We start from the raw sequence: 9,199 nt of genomic DNA, 5'->3' as shown, positions 1-9,199 counted from the left end.
AGCCTTTAAAAATCTAAAAAAGGCTCTGGTAGGCTCCTGTCCTAAGCTTCCCTGATACCCTCTAAGCCCTTCCATCTGTATGTTCATGAGATAAAGGGTATTGCAAAGGGAGTGCTTACCCAAAATCTAGGGCTATAGAAAAGATCAATTTCCTAAATTTCAAAAAGGCTTGATCTGGTAGCATCAGGGTGGCCTCCTTGTTTAAGAGCCAGAGTGGCTACTGCACTCCTGATAACGGACACAGACAAACTAACTCTGGGGCAGACTCTTACTGTGACTGTTCCACACACAGAGGAAGATCTATTGAGGGATGCCACAAATCATTGGATGTCAAATGCCCGCATCACTTAATAACAGGCTTTCCTCCTAGACAAGGACAGATTAACATTCAATAAATCCATGGCAGTCAATTCAACAACCCTGCTGCCAGACAACAACCTGTAGGAGCCAATTCATGACCGCTCATAGATGCTGGATGTCATCCAATGTACTTGACTAGACCTGACTGAAATTCTTCTCAGTGTCAGAGATGCAGACCTTTACACTGCTGGCAGCAATTACATCTGAGATGGAATGAGGTATGTGGGAGTAGCAGTAGATATGGGCCAAAAAGAAGTTATTTGGGCACAGGGTTTGCCCAGGGGCTCATCAACCCAAAAAGCAGAAATCATTGCTATCACACAGGCATTGAGATGAGCACAAGAAAAACAGGTGAATATTTACACAAACAGCCACTATGTTTTTGCTACAGCACATGTGCAGGGACAGATATATAAACAAAGGGGACTTTTAACTTCATGTGGTAAGACCATTGAAAATAAACAAGAAATTCTTCAATTACTGGAGGCTATCTATCTGGTTGCCAGATAATTATCCACTGGCCTGGACACTGCAAAGATGATAGTCCCCAGACTCAGGGTAACAACTTGGCTGATCAAACAGCCAGGGAAATAGCCCTTGGAGATCTGAGACACCAAACTATCCAACAACTCTCCAATTATCCAAAATTTTCAGTTAAAATTGGGGAGGAGGCCTCTTCACACACTACAGAAAAAAATAAACTTATCTTCTCATTGGGTGCCCAACAAAACTGTCATGGCTGGTGGAACCTCCCAAATGGAAAAATCTGCATATCTAAGCTACTAGGGAGAAAGTGGTTAACTGATCTTCATCCAGCCATGCATTTATCACCCAAGAAGATGTCATAATTAATCTCATCCTATGTTTGGCTTCGGGGACATCGAAGGATGTTTCAAGATATCTCAAATTGTTGCATGACATGTGCACAGGTAAATGCTAGAAGGATCAACTTCCACAAGGAAACAGGAGTTAAGATTCTGTACCTGGTAAATTTTGGGAATTAGGCTTTACTGAAATTAAACTTGGACTATATGAATATAAATACTTGTTAGTCTTTGTTGAAACTGTCTCTGGCTGGGCAGAAGCTTTTCCAATCTGGATGGAAATGGCACAAATAGCAGATAAAAAACTAATAAATGAGAATGTTCCTAGATTTGGCTTCCCTCTAATTTTGGGGTCTGACAATGGCCTGGCCTTTATGTATAAATTATCTCAATTGATTTCAAAGGCCCTTAATATAAACTAGAAATTATGCTGTATGTACCACCCTCAAAGATCAGGGAAGGTAGAAAGGATGAATAGAAGTAAACACTGTCTAAATTAATCCTTGAGACTGGTGTTAACTGGGTTAATCTCCTGCTTTTTGCCCTATTGAGGGCCCATTGCATTCCTTATGAGGAAAAATTTACTGCATATGAAATAATTTATGGGCGGCCACTGCCTATAGTTTCCAGAGTACACCTAGATCTGCTAGGAGACATTCCAATCTCAGGGTCACAACTATTCATGGATAAGATCTTTCTTCAGGTTCAGGCTGCTCAGCCTGTTGGACATAGATTGGTTGATCATTCATTCCAACCTGGCGATGCTGTGCTCATACAATGTTTGAAAACTAATACCATCGAACCCAGGTGAAAAGGCCCTTCTATTGTGATTCTCCACATTCCCACTGCCCTCAAAGTTGCTGGTATTCCTGCTTGGATTCATCATTCTTAGCTTAAGAAAGCACCTTCAGAACCCACTGGAGGAGAATCTAGCTGCCAAAGATGGAAAGTGACTGAGCATGGACCTTTAAATTTTAAAATTTCTAAGGGTTAATATTTTGTCATTAACTTCTTATTGCTTTTCCTTGTTATTGTAAACATTATGCTAATAATTTTTCCCTGTTGGAATATATATGTATTCTTGGGTGTTAGCTATGCTAGCCTCAACCAACCTTGCACCCCTTTGTAGCGCAGGTAGGACCTGCCATTGTAAGATCCTCACTAATATTAAATTGTACTTACTCCTGTCAGGATCCAATAATAGGCCCTATAAGATGGTGTAAAGAAAATCAAGAAATTTTCAGTCTGGTATTCAGGGAGGGACCATGTAAAAATCTTACAGACCAGTCTCAAGGGGATCATATAAATTTTGGAATCTATAAATACTCAGCTCACCCTCAAGATTCAGGACAATATTCTTTTATTAAGTTTAAAAAGAGGGCCATAGTGGATACCGACTATTCAAGTGCTACTTTAAATGTGGATATTTCCATGAGCCTCCTAAATTCTACAAACAATCAAACCTTTTGGTTACAATTGGCTGTTGATACTATGAACAAAAGTTCCTTCTGCATACAAGAAGGAAGTTCCATCCATCAGTTGTTAGCTAATCATCTTATGGACCTCTCTATAAAATATGATGACTATATTAAGGTCACTGCTGATAGGGCTACACAGCAAGACTGACCTGTGTCCCATGCAGAGTCAGCCTTGCCAGCTTCACTGATGTCCAAAAACATTGTTTATGCATAGAGTGCATCCTTCCCCAAACCCCACCTAATTGTTCTATTAAACAAAATATCTCCCTACCCAATGGCAAATGACTTCCTACAGGATGGGCTTTTCTCTGTAATAAGATGAGTTTCCAGGCTTTGCCTACCAATTTCTGTGGGATCTGCTCTATTGGATGGATCTTTCCCTTACTGCCATCCCTGGCATTTCCCCACCAAGACATCCGAAGTCTGCCCCTCAATTGCAATAACAATTTAATCCACTTGGACCCCCTAGATTTCGCAATTGCAGCAGCTTTCTTTTTGCCAATTGTGGATCTAGTGGTAGGAATACAGAGAAATCATGAAATTAGTCTGTAGTTTTAGCAAAACAGCTAACCTTATGGCACAATTCTTAGTAGAAATTAATCAGGGGATGAAAGGACTCTGAATCTCAGTACTACAAAATAGAGGAGCTATTGACTTTCTTTTTCTGAGATATCATTTGGGCTGTCAACAATTTCCAGGCATGTGTTGTTTTAATATTACCGATTATTCTAGTGTTATCCAACAACAGAGGAATGAAATAAAAACGGAGATCAACAAAATTCAAATGGACAACTCTTGGCCAGGCTTGGGAAACTGGTTTCCATGGTTAACTTCCCTTGTAGGTCCTATAATTTGCATCCTCTCCTATTAGTTCTTGTCCCATGAATCATTAACTATGTGCTCAGGTTTGGAGGACTACAACTTAATTCTATTATGTATAATTGACCGTATTAACATATATGATTGACATTACTGATTGCTCCATGTCAAAGATTTGAAAGGGATACGTAAAACAAGGGGGGAATGATAAACCCAGACTAATTCCGTATTAAGATCAGGAGCCAACGTTTCACAAGTTATAAAAGATTCATTTGTGTTTTCTGTAAAATATTAGGATTTCTATTTAGCCTGGCTGTATTTTGATGTTTTAAACTTGCTTGGAATGCTTGCCCATTCCTTGAACTCACCCATGCCTAGCTTTCACTGACAAGATAGCAGCCCTCTTTGAAACTTTAGTGATGCCTCATAATCTCTGGCTTTCCCTGGCCAGATAATGACCCTCTCTGAAACTCTAGTGGCACCTCATAAATCCTCATACTGGGATCTAAACTTACTCCCTAAATGCTGAAACATTTAGACCATTAACCTACTACCTGCCTTTGTGTTATGCTTGTCAAAATTCTGTTATCTGTAAGTTCTAAAGACACTCCCCCTTTGTATGCATGTTTCTGTGCTATAAAGCTGTGTTCCTAGAGAGCTGTAGCATTGGTCTTCTATTCCCATGGGTTTCAGGAGAGACAATCCTGGCCTGTCAAAATTACAAGCTTGTTTTAATTTGATTTAAATTGGAGTCAGTGGTCTTTTCTTTGTGTCATGGTTTAACACTCCCATGTATCTTTTCTGTTTGGACAGAACGTGATCTGTGCAATAAGCCAACTCATCTTTCAATGTCTTGCTCTCATATACCTGACCAACTCGTATTTCTCCTATGCCACTATTGTTGCCTCCATCTCATTCCAAGCCTTTAAGACCCTATGCGTAGATGATTGTATTATCTTTCCAATAGGTTTCCTGCTCGCATTTCTCCCTCTCTCAGCAGGTGATTACTCCTAAAGTTCTGCCTGTCTTATAGGAAAGCAGAGCATACCTGTACAAATACAGACTCTAGAACCTGTCTGCAATTTTCATCTGCAATGAAGAAAAATAAATATTATATTGGGAACCTGCCTACAAATGTTTCATAACTTCTCAATTTTTCTTTCTTCTTGATGTTAGGAAATTTGTAATCCTCCAGCATTCCACAAACTGATCTTCTTCTTTCCAAGTGCTCATCATCTAGTCTGCCTGTTAGGTCACTGAATATGCCTTGATTTTCATTGCCCATTACAATTTCATGTCCAAGTCTTTTTTAATTAGACTAAAAGAAGCTATTTTGTGGCATTTCATGAACTTCATTTCAGAGAAGAACCCTTTTTCCAAGGCCTTCAGAATTACTTATTGTTTGTAGGGCTGCCACAAGTGTATCTCTGCTTTTTTAAACAAAAAAAAAATTATTTTCACTTTTCAACATCCATGTACTCCTGTGATTTCAGGCTATCCTCCCCTGCCCAAATTGGTCCAAACTTACCTTGTTCCTATCTATTCCTAAGAATTAGCTGAGATACCTCAGACATCACCTTGAGGACATTTATGAAGACCTCTGACTTTAGCTTTCCTCTATGAGTGGTGCCCCTTGTCAGGAGGGGTCTGAGTCTGGATGATCTTACATGGCTTCTCTTGGAAGCAATGGGGACAATTGTGTCTGCAATGACCCTTGCATTTGCAGAAGGTGCACTGGAATACTTTGGTTCTCTTGTGCCTGTGCCTTGGCACTGCTTCCTCCGATGGCATATTGCCTGCCTTCGCAGGTGTCTGACTCCCACAAAGAATCTGGAATCTTGACTTGAATCTCAGTTTTGGGACTAGCCAGAAAATGGCCTGTGTTGATAGCTGCATTCATACCACATTGACGTCCCTTGATTCTCCAGTACAGGAGTGGGCTGTTAGTGAAGGTGGCACCTCTCAGCAATTCCACCCACTGCTCCTCCAGTTTCCTCTTCAAGTGCAGAAAGAGAATGCAGCCCACAGTGATCACAGAGCATAGCTACAGCAATTCAAAGTACAATTTTCTCCCACACTGAGGATGAAAAAAATAAAGGAAAGTTGACTGACAGCTGTAGGTTGAGACCTGAACACTTACTGAACATTTCACACAGACTTAATCAGTTTGTTCCCATACAGGAGGTGGAAGAGGTGTTTCATCAGCACTAATGCCAACAGGGGAGGGATGCCTCAGTGCACCAAGATGAAGCTGATGTACTCTTTCCATTTAGAAAAAGGCCACCTTATACTTGATTTGGAATCTGGTGAATTAAGGGAAGAATGGGGAATGTTGAGCTGGAAATAGAATTCGCCATGCAGTGTGCATCCACAAATAGGCAAACACATATTCCACCAGCCCTAGTTTGGACTCATCATTTCTGTATAAAATGGACTTAAACATCAGTTGGAGTCATTCTGAAAATCATTCCCATTGAATGGGAAGGATTCTAGGAGCAGAAGAATGCTTGACTTTGGATAGGGAACTAACTCTATACTATGAGCAGATGCATTTCTTTTGATGATGCTCATAAAAAAGGCACTAGAGTGTGAAGGTTTCCACCCCTCCTTTGACAAGTATGATTGGATTTGGAAGAACCATGTAGCCTCCCTTGAAACCTTTTGTTTGGGCAACAGAAGAACTTTGGGTGACGTGGTCCTAACCTTTTTTGCTCCCTAATCTTGTGGCAACTCTCTTTGGGCATCAGCTTACCTGGTAGCAAGTACTCCCACACCAGGCTAATCATACATCTCCCAGCAAGTGGAAGATCTTCAACATCCACTTGCCATGCTGCAGAAGAGCAGTGCCTCTGGGGACCTTGTCCAGGGGTGGTACACCTTGGAGCTCCAGTGATTGGGGGAGGGAATTGAGCTCCTCCACATGTATTGTTTCCATGTATCTCTTCACAGCCACCCTCCAAATCTCATTTTATTGGTAAGACCTGTTCCCCCATCCTAGAAGGGAAGAGCATTGCCCTATTAAGAGCCATCGAGACACAAAACATTTACTATTGTAACATCTATCAGGGCTCTGACCTGGGTGGCAATGTCAATTGCCTGAGGTTAGCTCCTTTTTCTAATAGTCCTGGTACCTGAAGTTCTCAGCTTCAGTGAGCAGAGACTGAAAATCTAAAGAACAAAGTATGCATTGAAACATTCACCCCAAGGACTAGAATGGGAAAGGAATGAGAATGGACATTTCTTTCCACTTCCAGTGGAGATAGGGGTAGGAGGCAGAGTGGTCCAGCATGGAAGGTAGGTTCAGCGGAGGGGTGGAGCAAAAGGTATCTCCTGAAAGATAATCAGGAGTGGGGATTTGGACTGCCGCTGTGGCATCAGGTTAGATAAGAGCTGCTGTGTGGCCAGCAGAGCATGTTGCAGAGGAACAGGGGCCTGTGCCTTGGTGCTACTTCCTCTGATGGCATAGTGTCTGCCTTCACAGGTGTCTGACTGCCACAGAGAATCTGGAATCTCCACTTGAATGTCAGTTTGGGGACCAGCCGGGGAAAGGCCTGTATTGATAGCTGCATTCATGCCACATTGCCATCCTTTGTTTCTCCAGTACAGGAGTGGGCTGTAAGTGAAGGTGGTGGCTCTCAGCACTTCCACCCACTGCTGGGCATGCTCCTCCAGTTTCTTCTTCCAGCACAGGAAATCAGTGCATCCCCACAGTTATCACATAGCGCAGACCCAGCAATCCAAAGTACAGTGGCACCCACACTGAGGCTGAAAATGAAGAGGCAAACTGACAGCTGTAACATGGGACCTCAACTCTTTCTCCTTCCTCTGCTTGACTTGGCTCATTCATCCATTCCTTCCTTCCCACCCTCCTCAAAGACACATCTCATAGAATTCTCATTGCGTCCAAGCTAGTTTGGCAGGAAGCCTAAGAGGCCACTTTCGCCTTTGATAGATAAGGAATGCTTGTGTACAGGGGCCATGACCTACCCAGACTCAGTCAGTACTTCTGGCTCCCAGTCCCAGACCCCATCCTGTCCTTCAGACTGAGATGCCTCACTATGCACAATATCCTTGAGCAATTCAAGCTCCCCACTTGATGGCAAGACTCCTTGCTTTTCTGTTTGGGCAGAGCATGATCTATGTCTCCAAGGAGTCCCTCCTCTTCTGGTGGAGCCTACCTCTTAACTGCTTAGCACTTCCTGCAGGAAGGCAGCCACCACCCTATCCCTACAAAGGGTATTCCCCTACACTCAAAGGACAGTAGGGCTACTTATGTCCAGGAAGGCCCAGGTCCTCCTTTGGGGAATCCATCAGTTGAAGCTTCTTACCAGTCCTATGGCTTTGGAAATAATGAACTCCCCCACTGCTCATTCCACCAATGGGAGTCCTCAGAAGGCCCCAGCCCCATTATGCCCTCAAGATGAGATCAGTGGGTTCTGAGCACTGAGAATTCCAGATTGGCGGTTGTGGAGTGGGTGACAGTTGATGGAAGGAAGGGACTCTATTTTGTGACATGTCATGAGCATCGTTGTCTTCCATCAAAGAATAGTCCCAACACCGAATTGTCTGTTCCCCACTTCATATGGGGAACTCACAGAACAGCCCCCAGGAAAGGGCCCTCACACCCTCAGGAGTTTCTGTTTATGCAGTGAGTTGTTACAAAGCCATTTATGGATTATTTCAGTGGGTTGTTACAAAGCCATTTATGGATAATTTCTCCTTCTTCCTTCTCCCTTCTCCTTCTCCTTCTTTTTCTTCTTCTATTTTTTTAATTGTCAGTGGACCTTCATTTTATTAATTATTGATGTGGTGTGCTTAGAATCAAACACAGTGCCTCACACATGCTAGGCTAGTGCTCTACCACTGTGCCACAATCCCAGCCCTTTACATGGATTTTTCAGAGAGGAGTGGGGTAGAGAACACAGTGATCTTTGGACAGCCTTGTCATCAAGAAGTTTCTGACCAAGTTGTCAGAGAGACAAACAGCTCCAAAATTTCATGTAGTCGAAACCTCCTTCTGTGGCTCTTCCAATGTCTCTTTTCTTTCTTCTACCAGTGTTTCTTGGGCATCATCTGTCCCTGTGGGTGCTCTCCTTTATCCTGTATTTCTTTCCAGCTTCATCTTCTTCCCCATCCTTCAGACACCATTCCCTTCTGGGCATCCCAGAGTCCACTAAGAACTCTGGACTTTTGCCCAAACTACTCCTTCACTCAGGAGTGCCTCTCACCACATTTCTAGCTCTGAACACATCCTCGTCCTCCCACATGGTCAAAACTCCAACTCAGCAGCACTCTGATGCTACCTGATGGTACTGAATCAATCCCAGCACCCTATGGTCTCCATTTGGAGGAGACTTGGAGACCTGTTTAATTCAGCTTCCATCAGATAATGGAGTAATGAGATTAGTACTTTCCTACTCACCTCCAAATCCCTGAAAATTGCTGGAATTCAGGGGGACTTGCTTACCATCTCCTGGAGCATCTGGATTCATTTTGGACCAGCTCAGTTAGAGGGAAATTTTCTCATGAAGCCTATGGCAGCCTCCAATAGCTAGTACCACTGGTCCTGGCTTGGATCCTTGGCACCATTGAGTTCCTCCCATTTTCTTCAGTAGCCAGAATGAGCCTTGACAGCATAGATCATGCTAGTCTGCTCCCACATGCAGTGACTTCCCATAGTCCTCAGGTGAAAAACCACAATCCTTGACCAAGGCCTCC

At 43.0% G+C, this 9,199-nt stretch overlaps 1 pseudogene; it reads right to left on the bottom strand.

The window, feature by feature from the left end:
• Positions 1–6,689: 6,689 nt before the first annotated feature.
• Positions 6,690–8,973, bottom strand: LOC124089458 (testis-expressed protein 38-like; annotated as a pseudogene).
• Positions 8,974–9,199: the final 226 nt, after the last annotated feature.

The sequence above is a fragment of the Marmota monax genome, unplaced genomic scaffold (genome assembly GCF_021218885.2).
Source record: "Marmota monax isolate L192 unplaced genomic scaffold, Marmota_monax_Labrador192_F-V1.1 WCK01_AAM20220418_F8-fsc00253, whole genome shotgun sequence".
Lineage (NCBI taxonomy): Eukaryota > Metazoa > Chordata > Mammalia > Rodentia > Sciuridae > Marmota > Marmota monax.
The sequence above is the reverse complement of the archived record's forward strand: the minus strand, read 5'-3'. Positions and strand labels throughout refer to the sequence as shown.